This window comes from Salmo salar, chromosome ssa03 (assembly GCF_905237065.1).
Source record: "Salmo salar chromosome ssa03, Ssal_v3.1, whole genome shotgun sequence".
Lineage (NCBI taxonomy): Eukaryota > Metazoa > Chordata > Actinopteri > Salmoniformes > Salmonidae > Salmo > Salmo salar.
Window position 1 is genome coordinate 80,318,791 of NC_059444.1, and position 12,700 is coordinate 80,331,490.

The 12,700-nt window shown below is 46.9% G+C and overlaps 1 long non-coding RNA gene across 1 annotated transcript; it reads left to right on the plus strand.

Annotated features, from left to right (window-relative positions):
* The first annotated feature begins 7,106 nt into the window (after positions 1–7,106).
* On the plus strand, positions 7,107–9,624 carry LOC123741729 (uncharacterized). The gene is made up of 2 exons (XR_006769246.1): positions 7,107–7,242; positions 8,031–9,624. It is a non-coding gene; the product is annotated as an uncharacterized lncRNA (long non-coding RNA).
* The last annotated feature ends 3,076 nt before the right edge of the window (positions 9,625–12,700 follow it).

The following is a 12,700-nucleotide window of genomic DNA, read 5'->3' on the forward strand; positions in this document are numbered from 1 at the left end:
AACAATGCCATGGCAACAATGCAGCCATGGCAACAACAACACCATGGCAACAACACTGCCATAGCAACAACACTGTCCTCTCTCCTCTGACCTCTCTCCTCTCTCCTCTGTCCTCTCTCCTCTGTTCTCTCTCCTCTGTCCTCTCTCCTCTGTCCTCTCTCCTCTGTCCTCTCTCCTCACCTCCTCTGTTCTCTCTCCTCTGTCCTCTCTCCTCTCTCCTCTGTTCTCTCCTCTGTCCTCTCTCCTCTGTCCTCTCTCCTCACCTCCTCTGTTCTCTGTCCTCTCTCCTCTGTTCTCTCTCCTCTGTCCTCTCTCCTCTGTCCTCTCTCCTCACCTCCTCTGTTCTCTCTCCTCTGTCCTCTCCCCTCTGTCCTCTCTCCTCTCTCCTCTGTTCTCTCTCCTCTGTCCTCTCTCCTCTGTCCTCTCTCCTCTGTTCTCTCTCTCTGTCCTCTCTCCTCCATCCTCTCTCCTCTCTCTGCCCTCTCTCCTCTGTCCTCTCTCCTCTGTTCTCTCTCCTCTATCCTCTCTCCTCTGTCCTCTGTTCTCTCTCCTCTGTCATCTCTCCTCTGTCCTCTGTTCTCCCCCGACCCTCCTCTGTCCTATCTCCTCTGTCTACTCTCCTCACCTCTGTTCTCTCTCCTCTGTCCTCTCTCCTCACCTCTGTCCTCTCTCCTCTGTCCTCTCTCCTCTGTCCTCTCTTCTCTGTCCTCTCTCCTCACCTCTGTTCTCTCTCCTCTGTCCTCTCTTCTCTGTCCTCTCTCCTCTCTGTTCTCTCTCCTCTGTCCTCTCTCCTCTGTCCTCTCTCCTCACCTCCTCTGTCCTCTGTCCTCTGTCCTCTCTCCTCACCTCCTCTGTTCCTCTCCTCTGTCCTCTCTCCTCTGTCCTCTGTCCTCTCTCCTCTGTCCTCTGTCCTCTCTCCTCACCTCCTCTGTCCTCTCTCCTCTGTCCTCTCTCCTCTCTCCTCTGTTCTGTCTCTTCCCTTCTCTGTCCTCTCTCTGTCTCCTCTCTCATCACCTCCTCTTTTCTTTCCTTTCAGAGTGAGGAAGAGTAGATGTTAATAGGGCCTTCACAGGATCTCTCTGAGGTGTGAACCAAAGGGAGAGAACAGAGAGAAAGAGAGAGCAGAGAGAGAGAAAGAAAGATAGAGCGGGGGAGGGGGAGAGAGAGAAGCTGTGAAAGGGCCTTCTCTTCCTTTTCATCAGTAAACGTCTGCATATCTCCTCTTCTCTCTTCTCCTCATCTCCTCTCCCCTCCTCTCTTCAAGTCCCCTTTTCTCTTTCCCTCATATGTATGCAAATCAGGCATCCTATGCAAATGAGCCTGGTTGGAAGAGGAAGGGTTGAGAATGAAGAAGGGGTGAGAATGAGGGGAAAGGGGAGAGGGAGGAGAGGAAGGAGAGGAGGGGGAGGTGAGAGAGACAGGGAGGAGAGGAGAGGAAGGGGAAGATAGAAAGGGGAAGAGAGGAAGAGGAGGAGAGGATGGTAGGAGAGGAGATGAAGGGGGGAGGAGGTGGAGGTAAGATGAGATGAGATGAGAGAGCGGGAGGTACCCGTTGTCAATCATTGACTCAGACTGCTGGTTGCTTCTGGTTTCCACACACACGCACACGCACACACACGCACACACACACACACACACACACACACACACACACACACACACACACACACACACACACACACACACACACACACACACACACACACACACACACACACACACACACACACACACACACACACACACACTAACTTTCTCTCTCTCTCTGCACTCCTCTCATCGTCCCATCCTCCCACCTGTCTGAATGAGGCTGAGCTCGGTGGTTGTGGATGCTTGGTGACTCCTGCACTGCATGTCATTTACAGTGACGTCCTTCCCTTTACCCTTCCCTCTCCTTCAACTTATCTGAGATGACTAGCTCTTCCTGTCCGCCATTTTGCTTTCAACCATCCTGTGGGGTCAAGGAAGGAAATGCAGCTCCGTTCCACGGATACGAGACGGATAAAAGCATCAGCCTCACTGTCATGGTAGTCACTGCTACCATGGTTACAGTCGTTGTCTGTGCTGGGCATTGGGTAGCACTGGTGAGGTGGCACTGTGTGTTAGTGTGTGTGTGTGTGTGTGTGTGTGTGTGTGTGTGTGTGTGTGTGTGTGTGTGTGTGTGTGTGTGTGTGTGTGTGTGTGTGTGTGTGTGTGTGTGTGTGTGTGTGTGTGTATGCCTCCCTCTCCAACACGGCTGTTTGGGCCTTCTGCTGAGGGACTCAGAGAGGCAACACCATCATTCACTTTCACGCTTCACTGAAAGTGTGGGTGTGTTTTTGTCTAAACACAAACACACACAGGCACGCGCACACACGCACACACACGCACGCACCCACGCACGCACACACACACGCACACACACACGCACACACACACACACACACACACACACACACACACACACACACACACACACACACACACACACACACACACACGCTCCCATCACGTGCAGCAGATACTGATCTATCCTTTCTAGAGACAAATGGATTTAATGTAGGAGTGTGTGTTTGGGGGGGGGGTAGATCAGCTTTAATACTGCAGATAGATTGTGGGTTCTGTCAATGTAATTATCATTTCCAATACCCATATATATATTTTTATATATTATTTTAAATATAGATATTTTCCCCCTGACCCTACCCCATTAGTTTACTCCCCTAATTGGAGTAAACTAATGAATTATATTTTCCTTCTTTACTATTGTAACCTAACCCTACCCCCCTAACCCTACATACTAAATCCATTTTACAGACACAGTATATTTTACATGAGTTATCTTCTGTTTGTTTTTATCCCAGCCTTCAGCTCCCATCAACCCCTCCCATCTGTCTCTGAAGACCATCCAGTTTGGATTTCTAGCTGCCATATATTTTTCTACTGTGCTGAATGTGTGCTTACGTGTGTTTCTAGAAAGATCATATGAAACTGTGGGATCTTAATTTGATCACCCTGTTGCAGGAGAATGAATGCCTAAACATATGAGTGAGAGCTTGTTGGTGCCCTGACACACATACACACACACACACACACACACACACACACACACACACACACACACACACACACACACACACACACACACACACACACACACACACACACACCACACACACACACACACCACTGCCACTGCCAGCATCTCACAGAAAAGGAGCTTAATGCCAGGAGATGTTACCTGCTTAGGCGTGTACACGCTTAATGGATTGTATTTGTGCTGCTTCTGTGACACTAGATAATCATAATGTATGTATGTATTCCCAGAAAGCACATGACAGCCGTGGAGGCTCGGGAGGTGTGTGAGGGTTAGCTTCATGTTAGCGTTGGTGGTTCATGAAGGACCATCGACCAATGGACTGGTGCCACAGCTCTGTTAGCCTGGTTAAACCACACTTAAAATGGTGTGAGCACATCATTCAGTCTGGTTTAACCAGGCTATAGCTCAGCACCAGAGTACAACAGCACTATAGACTGAAAACAAGAACTACTAAGATTGCACGTGCTAGCCTGGGTAGTGTTCAGTAAGGAAAACCGTAGCAATACATTTCGCAACAAATAACGAAAAGTTGTGTTCTTATTGGACCAGTCCAGGTATTGCCGCTCCGTTTCACTCCTTTTAAAAATGTTTTCTCCCTTCTGAACAAAACCCTGCAGCCAGATCTTAATTGTTAGTGAACAACTTCCATTTTCAGCCACCGTTGCTCATGTGGTATAACGAGATCAAGAAGGTATAGGGGGCTCAAACACAATCCAAGTTCATCACTGTTATATCGTGTAGCTCAGAAGACTAGTGACATTTGACAAAACTGCAGGCAACAGACTTATTCTCTCTCTCTCTCTCTCCCTCTCTCTCTCTCCCTCTCTCTCTCTCTCTCTCTCTCTCTCTCTCTCTCTCTCTCTCTCTCTCTCTCTCTCTCTCTCTCTCTCAATTTTAATTCAATTCAACTGAAGGGCTTTATTGGCATGGGGAACATATATTTACATTGCCAAAGCAAGTGAAATAGATAATAAACAAGGGCGGGGGGAAAAATTAACAGTAAACATTACACTGACAAAAGTTCCAAAATAATAAAGACATTGTGTTGTAATGATGTGCAAATAGTTAAAGTACAAAATGGAAAATAAATAAACATAAATATGGGTTGTATTTACAATGGTGTTTGTTCTTCACTGGTTGACCTTTTCTTGTGGCAACAGGTCACAAATCTTGCTGCTGTGATTGCACACTGTGGTATTTCACACAATAGATATGGGAGTTTATCAAAATTGGATTTGTTTTCAAATTCTTTGTGGATCTGTGTAATCTGAGGGAAATATGTTTCTCTAATATGGTCATACATTTGGCAGGAGGTTAGGAAGTGCAGCTCAGTTTCCACCTTATTCTGTGGGCAGTGTGCACATAGCCTGTCTTCTCTTGAGAGCCAGGTCTACATTTGGCGGCCTCTCTCAATCTCTCTCTCTCTCTCTCTCTCTCTCTCTCTCTCTCTCTCTCTCTCTCTCTCTCTCTCTCATTTACTTGCTTTCACTCATTCAGACAGGCAGGTAGTGTCGAGGCAGCAGCCTTAGGGAGCCTTAGGCCCCAGAGCTGATATCCCAGGCACACACTCACACTCTCTCTCTCTCTCTCTCTCTCTCTCTCTCTCTCTCCACACACACACACACACACACACACACACACACACACACACACACACACACACACACACACACACACACACACACACACACACACACACACACACACACACACACACACACACACACACACACACACACACCGACACACCGTGTTCCCAGTGAATTCTTGTAGGAAGGGCATGCATAAGCCTCAGCTCATCCAATGCCCCTGTACCCCTACCTAATCAGTCAAACATGCACAAATGTGCACTGCACCCCCTTGCCAGCCCCCCAGCACTCCTAAACACCTGACCAGGTGCCCAGACAGACATGCTACCCACATCCCTCAACCCACTGGCCCACTGTCCAGTCCTGAGAAATCACACATAGGAACATCTCCTCGCCACCCCCCACCCACACCAACCCTCAAATCCTTGACTCACCCACACCCACCCTTCTAGTCAGGGATGACAGGGACATCCCCCAACACCCACCCCTCTAGTCAGGGATGACAGGGACATCCCCCAACACCCACCCCTCTAGTCAGGGATGACAGGGACATCCCCCAACACCCACCCCTCTAGTCAGGGATGACAGGGACATCCCCAAACACCCACCCCTCTAGTCAGGGATGACAGGCACATCCCCCAACACCCACCCTTCTAGTCAGGGATGACAGGGACATCCCCCAACACCCATCCTTCTAGTCAGGGATGACGTGCACATCCCCCAACACCCAACCCTCTACTCAGGGATGACAGGGACATCCCCCAACACCCACCCTTCTAGTCAGGGATGACAGGGACATCCCCCAACAAACACCCCTCTAGTCAGGGATGACAGGCACATCCCCCAACACCCAACCCTCTACTCAGGGATGACAGGGACATCCCCCCAACACCCACCCCTCTAGTCAGGGATGACAGGGACATCCCCCAACACCCACCCCTCTAGTCAGGGATGACAGGCACATCCCCCAACACCCACCCTTCTAGTCAGGGATGACAGGGACATCCCCCAACACCCACCCCTCTAGTCAGGGATGACAGGGACATCCCCCAACACCGACCCCTCTAGTCAGGGATGACAGGCACATCCCCCAACACCCACCCTTCTAGTCCGGGATGACAGGGACATCCCCCAACACCCACCCTTCTAGCCAGGGATGACAGGCACATCCCCCAACACCCAACCCTCTAGTCAGGGATGACAGGGACATCCCCCAACACCCAACCCTCTAGTCAGGGATGACAGTTTTCTTCCCCCAACACCCACCCTTCTAGTCAGGGATGACAGGGACATCCCCCAACACCGACCCCTCTAGTCAGGGATGACAGGCACATCCCCCAACACCCACCCTTCTAGTCAGGGATGACAGGGACATCCCCCAACACCGACCCCTCTAGTCAGGGATGACAGGCACATCCCCCAACACCCACCCTTCTAGTCAGGGATGACAGGGACATCCCCCAACACCCACCCTTCTAGTCAGGGATGACAGGGACATCCCCCAACACCCACCCCTCTAGTCAGGGATGACAGGGACATCCCCCAACACCCACCCTTCTAGCCAGGGATGACAGGCACATCCCCCAACACCCAACCCTCTAGTCAGGGATGACAGGCACATCCCCCAACACCCAACCCTCTAGTCAGGGATGACAGGGACATCCCCCAACACCCAACCCTCTAGTCAGGGATGACAGTTTTCTTCCCCCAACACCCACCCTTCTAGCCAGGGATGACAGGGACATCCCCCAACACCCAACCCTCTAGTCAGGGATGACAGGCACATCCCCCAACACCCAACCCTCTAGTCAGGGATGACAGGCACATCCCCAACACCCAACCCTCTAGTCAGGGATGACAGTTTTCTTCCCCCAACACCCACCCTTCTAGTCAGGGATGACAGGCACATACACACACACAAACACCTTGATGCTCCATGCCCCCACTCTAGCTGACTCTGAACCACACACCCCCTAACCCACTAGAGGTCATGAAGACACACCTCCTAACCCACTAGAGGTCATGAAGACACCCCCTAACCCACTAGTCATGAAGACACCTCCTAACCCACTAGAGGTCATGAAGACACCCCCTAACCCACTAGTCATGAAGACACCTCCTAACCCACTAGAGGTCATGAAGACACCCCCTAACCCACTAGTCATGAAGACACACCCTCCTAACCCATTAGAGGTCATGAAGACACACCTCCTAACCCACTAGAGGTCATGAAGACACATCTCCTAACCCACTTGAGCACTAGCGGTTCTGGGGGAGGCCAGGGGGGGCAGTGCCCCTGTGACAACAATTATGGACCCCCTTGTGGCCCCCCTAAATGTGGAGTATGAAATAATTTTTGCATAACTAATTTTTGCTATCGTTCTTTTTTTAGATCCTTTATTAGACAGTGGCAACGAGGAACACTAATTTAACCCACACATTTTCTAGAGGGACGGCTTTAGGCGGAACACAACAGTATCGTACCACATGCATCTGCAAGTTTTTTTCTATTCAGAAGTTGTAAGAAATTCCGCACGAATATTATAGTTCAAGCACAAAGAAGGAAATAAAGAGGTGAGTAAAATTGTTAATATGTTGTATTTGAATTAAATGCATTACAGAAGTATAACGTTAGATCAGCTTATCTTAACCTGGCCATTTGTTACTTTGTGGCAGTATGAAAAAGGATCAAATATATGATCAACAAACTCATGGTGCTGAGTGTTTTTACTTAAACCACAGTCCGTAAACGCATTGTAACGTAAAACGGTTAGACATAAAGGGTAGTTACCTAGCAAGTCACTTATTTTAAGTAAGTTAATTAATAAGCGTGGTCCCCATTGCTTTTGCTCTTTAGTTTTCACCAAAATGAAGAGAAGGACATCATGTCCTTCTTCCAAAGAAAAGACAAGGCAGACAGTGAGACAGAGCCAGATGGTTCAGGTGTGGAGAGAGCAAGAGAGAGCAGAGAGCCTGCAGAGAGAGAGCAAGAAGACTTGTCCATTGGAGAGACTGAGAGTGAAGGCATAGTAGAGCAGGAAAGTGAGACAGATGGAGAGACTGAGGCTGAGGTAGAGGCTGAGAGTGAGACACCAACAGAGGAGCCTCGTGCGTCCACAAGCAGTGGACCATCAGGTTTGTGATGTTGAATAAATCTGTGGTTACTTGTGAAGCAGTGTAATTAGTCAGTTTATATGGTGTATAGAAATGAGTCGGTTTGTGATTGAAATGAATTCTTATTTAACATGCTATTGGGCTTGTGATATAGATATCAGATGGATTTCAGAAGTTGCCTGATGGCAATGGTATATCTAAAATTACCCAAATAGATACTTTTAATTATATATATTTTTCTTTGGCAGATATCAGCAAATCCCGGGAGGAACCACTGGTGCAGCCAATGATGAACATATACACAAGAACTCTGATGGGGGACCGGAGGAGGAGCTTCAAGGCGGCCTGGTACCATATCCACCCCTGGCTTGAATATTCCAAAAAATCAGACTCTGTGTTTTGTTACGCCTGCAGGCATTTCAGCCCTCCCAAAGTCTCAGAGACTGTATTTGATTCACAATTGGGTTTTAACAACTGGAAGAAGGCAACTTACAAAGAGTGGGGATTTGCAGTTCATGCCAGGTCTGAGCGGCACAAACAAGCAATGATTACATGGAGAGAATATCAGAAAGCTGTAAAAAGTAATGCAACACTGGTAAATGCCCTAAACAAGGAACACAACAAACAGGTTCAAGAAAATCGGGACTATATTAAAACAATAGAAGTACTACTACTTACAGCCACACAAAACATTGCACAAAGAGGACACAATGAGTCTGCAGAGTCAGATAATAAAGGTAACTTCATGGCAATCCTAGAAACAATAGCTAAGCATGACACAACTGTGAAAAAAAGGTTGACTTCCATTCATAATGCAAAATGTACAAGCAAAGGGATTCAGAATGAGGTTCTGAGTTGTTTGGCAGACATGGTTCCAACAAAAATGATATAAGAAGTGAAAGACAGTGAGGTCTTTAGCATAATGGCAGACAAAACAAAAGATGTAAAAAATAAAGGAGCAGATATCTCTGGTACTACTTCAGAGGAGCTGTCCATGAGAGCTTTCTCCACTTTGAATCGGCTGATCGACTAGATGCAGCAGGGCTTACTGACAAAATCATACACATATTAGAAAGTCATGGTCTTGAATACAAAAACAACCTAGTAGGCCAAGCATATGACGGTGCTTCCGTTATGAGTGGCAAGCATTCAGGCGTCCAGGCAGGCATTAAAGAACAAGCAAAGCATGCCTTTTACATCCACTGCAGTGCACACTGTCTAAACTTAGTTTTAGTGGATACAGTCAAAGCTGTCCCTGAGGTAGGACAGTTCTTCTCCTTACTAGAAAGACTTTACGTCTTCACATCTGGGTCATATGTGCATCAAAAATGGCTTAGCATACAAAAAGAGATGTACCCAGGTGCACCTAGAGAGCTTCAGAGACTAAGTGACACTCGCTGGGCATGTCGATAGATGGCTCTACATACTATTATGGATAGATTACCTGCCATTAAGCGAGTCCTGCAAGACATAGTCCAAGAACACAATGGTGACAGATCTGTTGAGGCACGAGGTCTGTTGAGGCACGAGGTCTGCTTGCACAGATAGATTTACAATTCATTGTGTGCCTTGTTACACTCCATACAGTGTTTGGAGAAGCAACATTTCTATAAGATATGTTACAGTCTTCATCACTTGACCTGTCAAAGGCTGTTGATTTAGTTGAAGCCTTAGTTCAAACTTTGAATGACTACAGGGATGAGTCATTTTTTGATGACCTATGGAATGAAGTGTTGAACACAGCTGAGCAATGTGATACTGCAATACACCCCCCTGCAAAACGACCAAAAAAGCTAAGCTCTCAATTTAATGGAGACGGTGTACTCAGTACAGTGGGTCAGAGGTCAGATTCAGAACATGAAAAAGGCAGTTTTCGTACAACCCTTTTCTACCCTGTTTTAGATCATATGCTCAATGAGCTTAACAGAAGGTTCCCTAGCAAAAACTGTGACATAATGAATGGCATCCAAACTCTAAACCCTAAAAATGTTGTGTTTCTCAAAGAGAAGTCCCTGTTTCCATTTGCTAGAATGTATGAATCAAATATTGAGGACTTGGGGCATGAACTACATCAGTTCAGAAGACTTTTAGAAAGGAAATACAGAGTGGCATGCAGAGACCCTCCAGTGTAGTAGAGCTGGCATTATTCATTGAGCCTTATAAAGAAGTTTTCTTTGAGCTCTTTAAACTGTGCCAGATAGCTGATTCAATCCCTGTTAGTACTGCTTCTTGTGAACTGAGTTTTTCTGCACTAAAGCTGGTGAAAACGTATCTCAGGTCCACAATGTCAGATGACAGATTAAGCAATTTAGGTGTATTAAGTATTGAGTCAAGGAGGGCAAAGGCCTTGAGTCTAGATGAATTTGCTGATCTTTTTGCAAAAAAACCCACAAAAACCGGGGAATACAGTTGATGTGACCTGATACTGAATATGTAATGCAAATGAAAATTATAATGGAAATGCAAATAAATTGTTGAATGATTATGAACATGGTCTTTTGCCTGCTAATGCCTGCAATGCAGTGAAGAAAACGATATGACAACAATAACGTCTAATGTAACTGGCCCCTCTAACAGAACAACTGGCCCCAGCTTGCCCCCCCCAGTTGAAATGGTCTAGAACCGCCACTGCACTTGAGGTCATGAAGACACCTCCTCACCCACTAGAGGTCATGAAGACACCTCCTAATCCACTAGAGATCATGAAGACACCTCCTAATCCACTAGAGTTCATGAAGACACCTCCTAATCCACTAGAGGTCATGAAGACACCTCCTAATCCATTAGAGATCATGAAGACAGTTCTCCTAACCCACTAGAGGTCATGAAGACACCTCCTAATCCACTAGAGGTCATGAAGACACACCCCCTTACCTTGGACATTCTGCAGTTAGATGTACAGTTGTGGCCAAAAGTTTTGAGAATGACACAAATATTAATTTCCACAAAATCTGCTGCCTCAGTTTGTATGATAGCAATTTGCATATACTCCAGAATGTTATGAAGAGTGATCAGATGAATTGCAATTATTTGCAAAGTCCCTCTTTGCCATGCAAATGAACTGAATCCCCCAAAAACATTTACACTGCATTTCAGCCCTGCCACAAAAGGACCAGCTGACATCATGTCAGTGATTCTCTTGTTAACACAGATGTGAGTGTTGACAAGGACAAGGCTGGAGATCACTCTGTCATGCTGAATGAGTTCGAATAACAGACTGGAAGCTTCAAAAGGAGGGTGGTGCTTGGAATCATTGTTCTTCCTCTGTCAACCATGGTTACCTGCAAGGAAACACGTTCCGTCATCATTGCTTTGCACAAAAAGGGATTCACAGGCAAGGATATTGCTGCCAGTAAGATTGCACCTAAATCAACCATTTATCGGATCATCAAGAACTTCAAGGAGAGCGGTTCAATTGTTGTGAAGAAGGCTTCAGGGCGCCCAAGAAAGTCCAGCAAGCACCAGGATCGTCTCCTAAAGTTGATTCAGCTGCGGGATCGGGGCACCACCAGTACAGAGCTTGCTCAGGAATGGCAGCAGGCAGGTGTGAGTGCATCTGCACGCACAGTGAGGCGAAGACTTTTGGAGGATTGCCTGGTGTCAAGAAGGGCAGCAAAGAAGCCACTTCTCTCCAGGAAAAACATCAGGGACAGACTGATATTCTGCAAAAGGTACAGGGATTGGACTGCTGAGGACTGTGGTAAAGTCATTTTCTCTGATGTATCCCCTTTCCGATTGTTTGGGGCATCTGGAAAAAAGCTTGTCCGGAGAAGACAAGGTGAGCGCTACCATCAGTCCTGTGTCATGCCAACAGTAAAGCATCCTGAGACCATTCATGTGTGGGGTTGCTTCTCAGCCAAGGGAGTGGACTCACTCACAATTTTGCCTAAGAACACAGCCATAAAGAATGGTACCAACACATCCTCTGAGAGCAACTTCTCCCAACCATCCAGGAACAGTTTGGTGACGAACAATGCCTTTTCCAGCATGATGGAGCACCTTGCCATAAGGCAAAGTGATAACTAAGTGGCTCGGGGAACAAAACGTCGATATTTTGGGTCCATGGCCAGGAAACTCCCCAGACCTTAATCCTATTGAGAACTTCTAGTCAACCCTCAAGAGGCGGGTGGACAAAAAAATAAATAAAAATATGACAAACTCCAAGCATTGATTATGCAAGAATGGGCTGCCATCAGTCAGGATGTGGCCCAGGAGTTAATTGACAGCATGCCAGGGCAGATTGCAGAGGTCTTGAAAAAGAAGGGTCAACACTGCAAATATTGACTCAAAAATATCTAAAGACACTGAAGCAGCAAACTTGTGGAAATTAATATTTGTGTCATTCTCAAAACTTTTGGCCACGACTGTAGACACACCCCCTTACCTTGGACATTCTGCAGTTAGATGTAGACACACCTCCACTGTGTAACACTGTAAGAAAACAACATTTAGATCAAAACAAACGCAGCAATGTCCAACTTCTATGAAGACCAACGCAGATATAATAGTTCTGCTCTTGTCTTGTCGCCACATCAGAGGCACTATAAAGGAGGTAGTAACTACAGTATTATTGCTCTGTGTGCATCAATGAAATCCTTCCCCTGGTTGTATTTGTGTATAATGTTCCTACCTTTCCTTCCGCACATTGTATTGTTGTTGTCTGTCCTCACTGGTCACAGCTAGCTGACGTCACAGAGGAATGGAAACATACAGCCTCTATCACTGTGGCAAACGTCTCTTCATGACTCACCGTCATAGTCTGGCCAGACACATACACATACACATTAACATACACACACACACACACACACACACACACACACACACACACACACACACACACACACACACACACACACACACACACACACACACACACACACACACACACACACACACACTCACATACACACATACA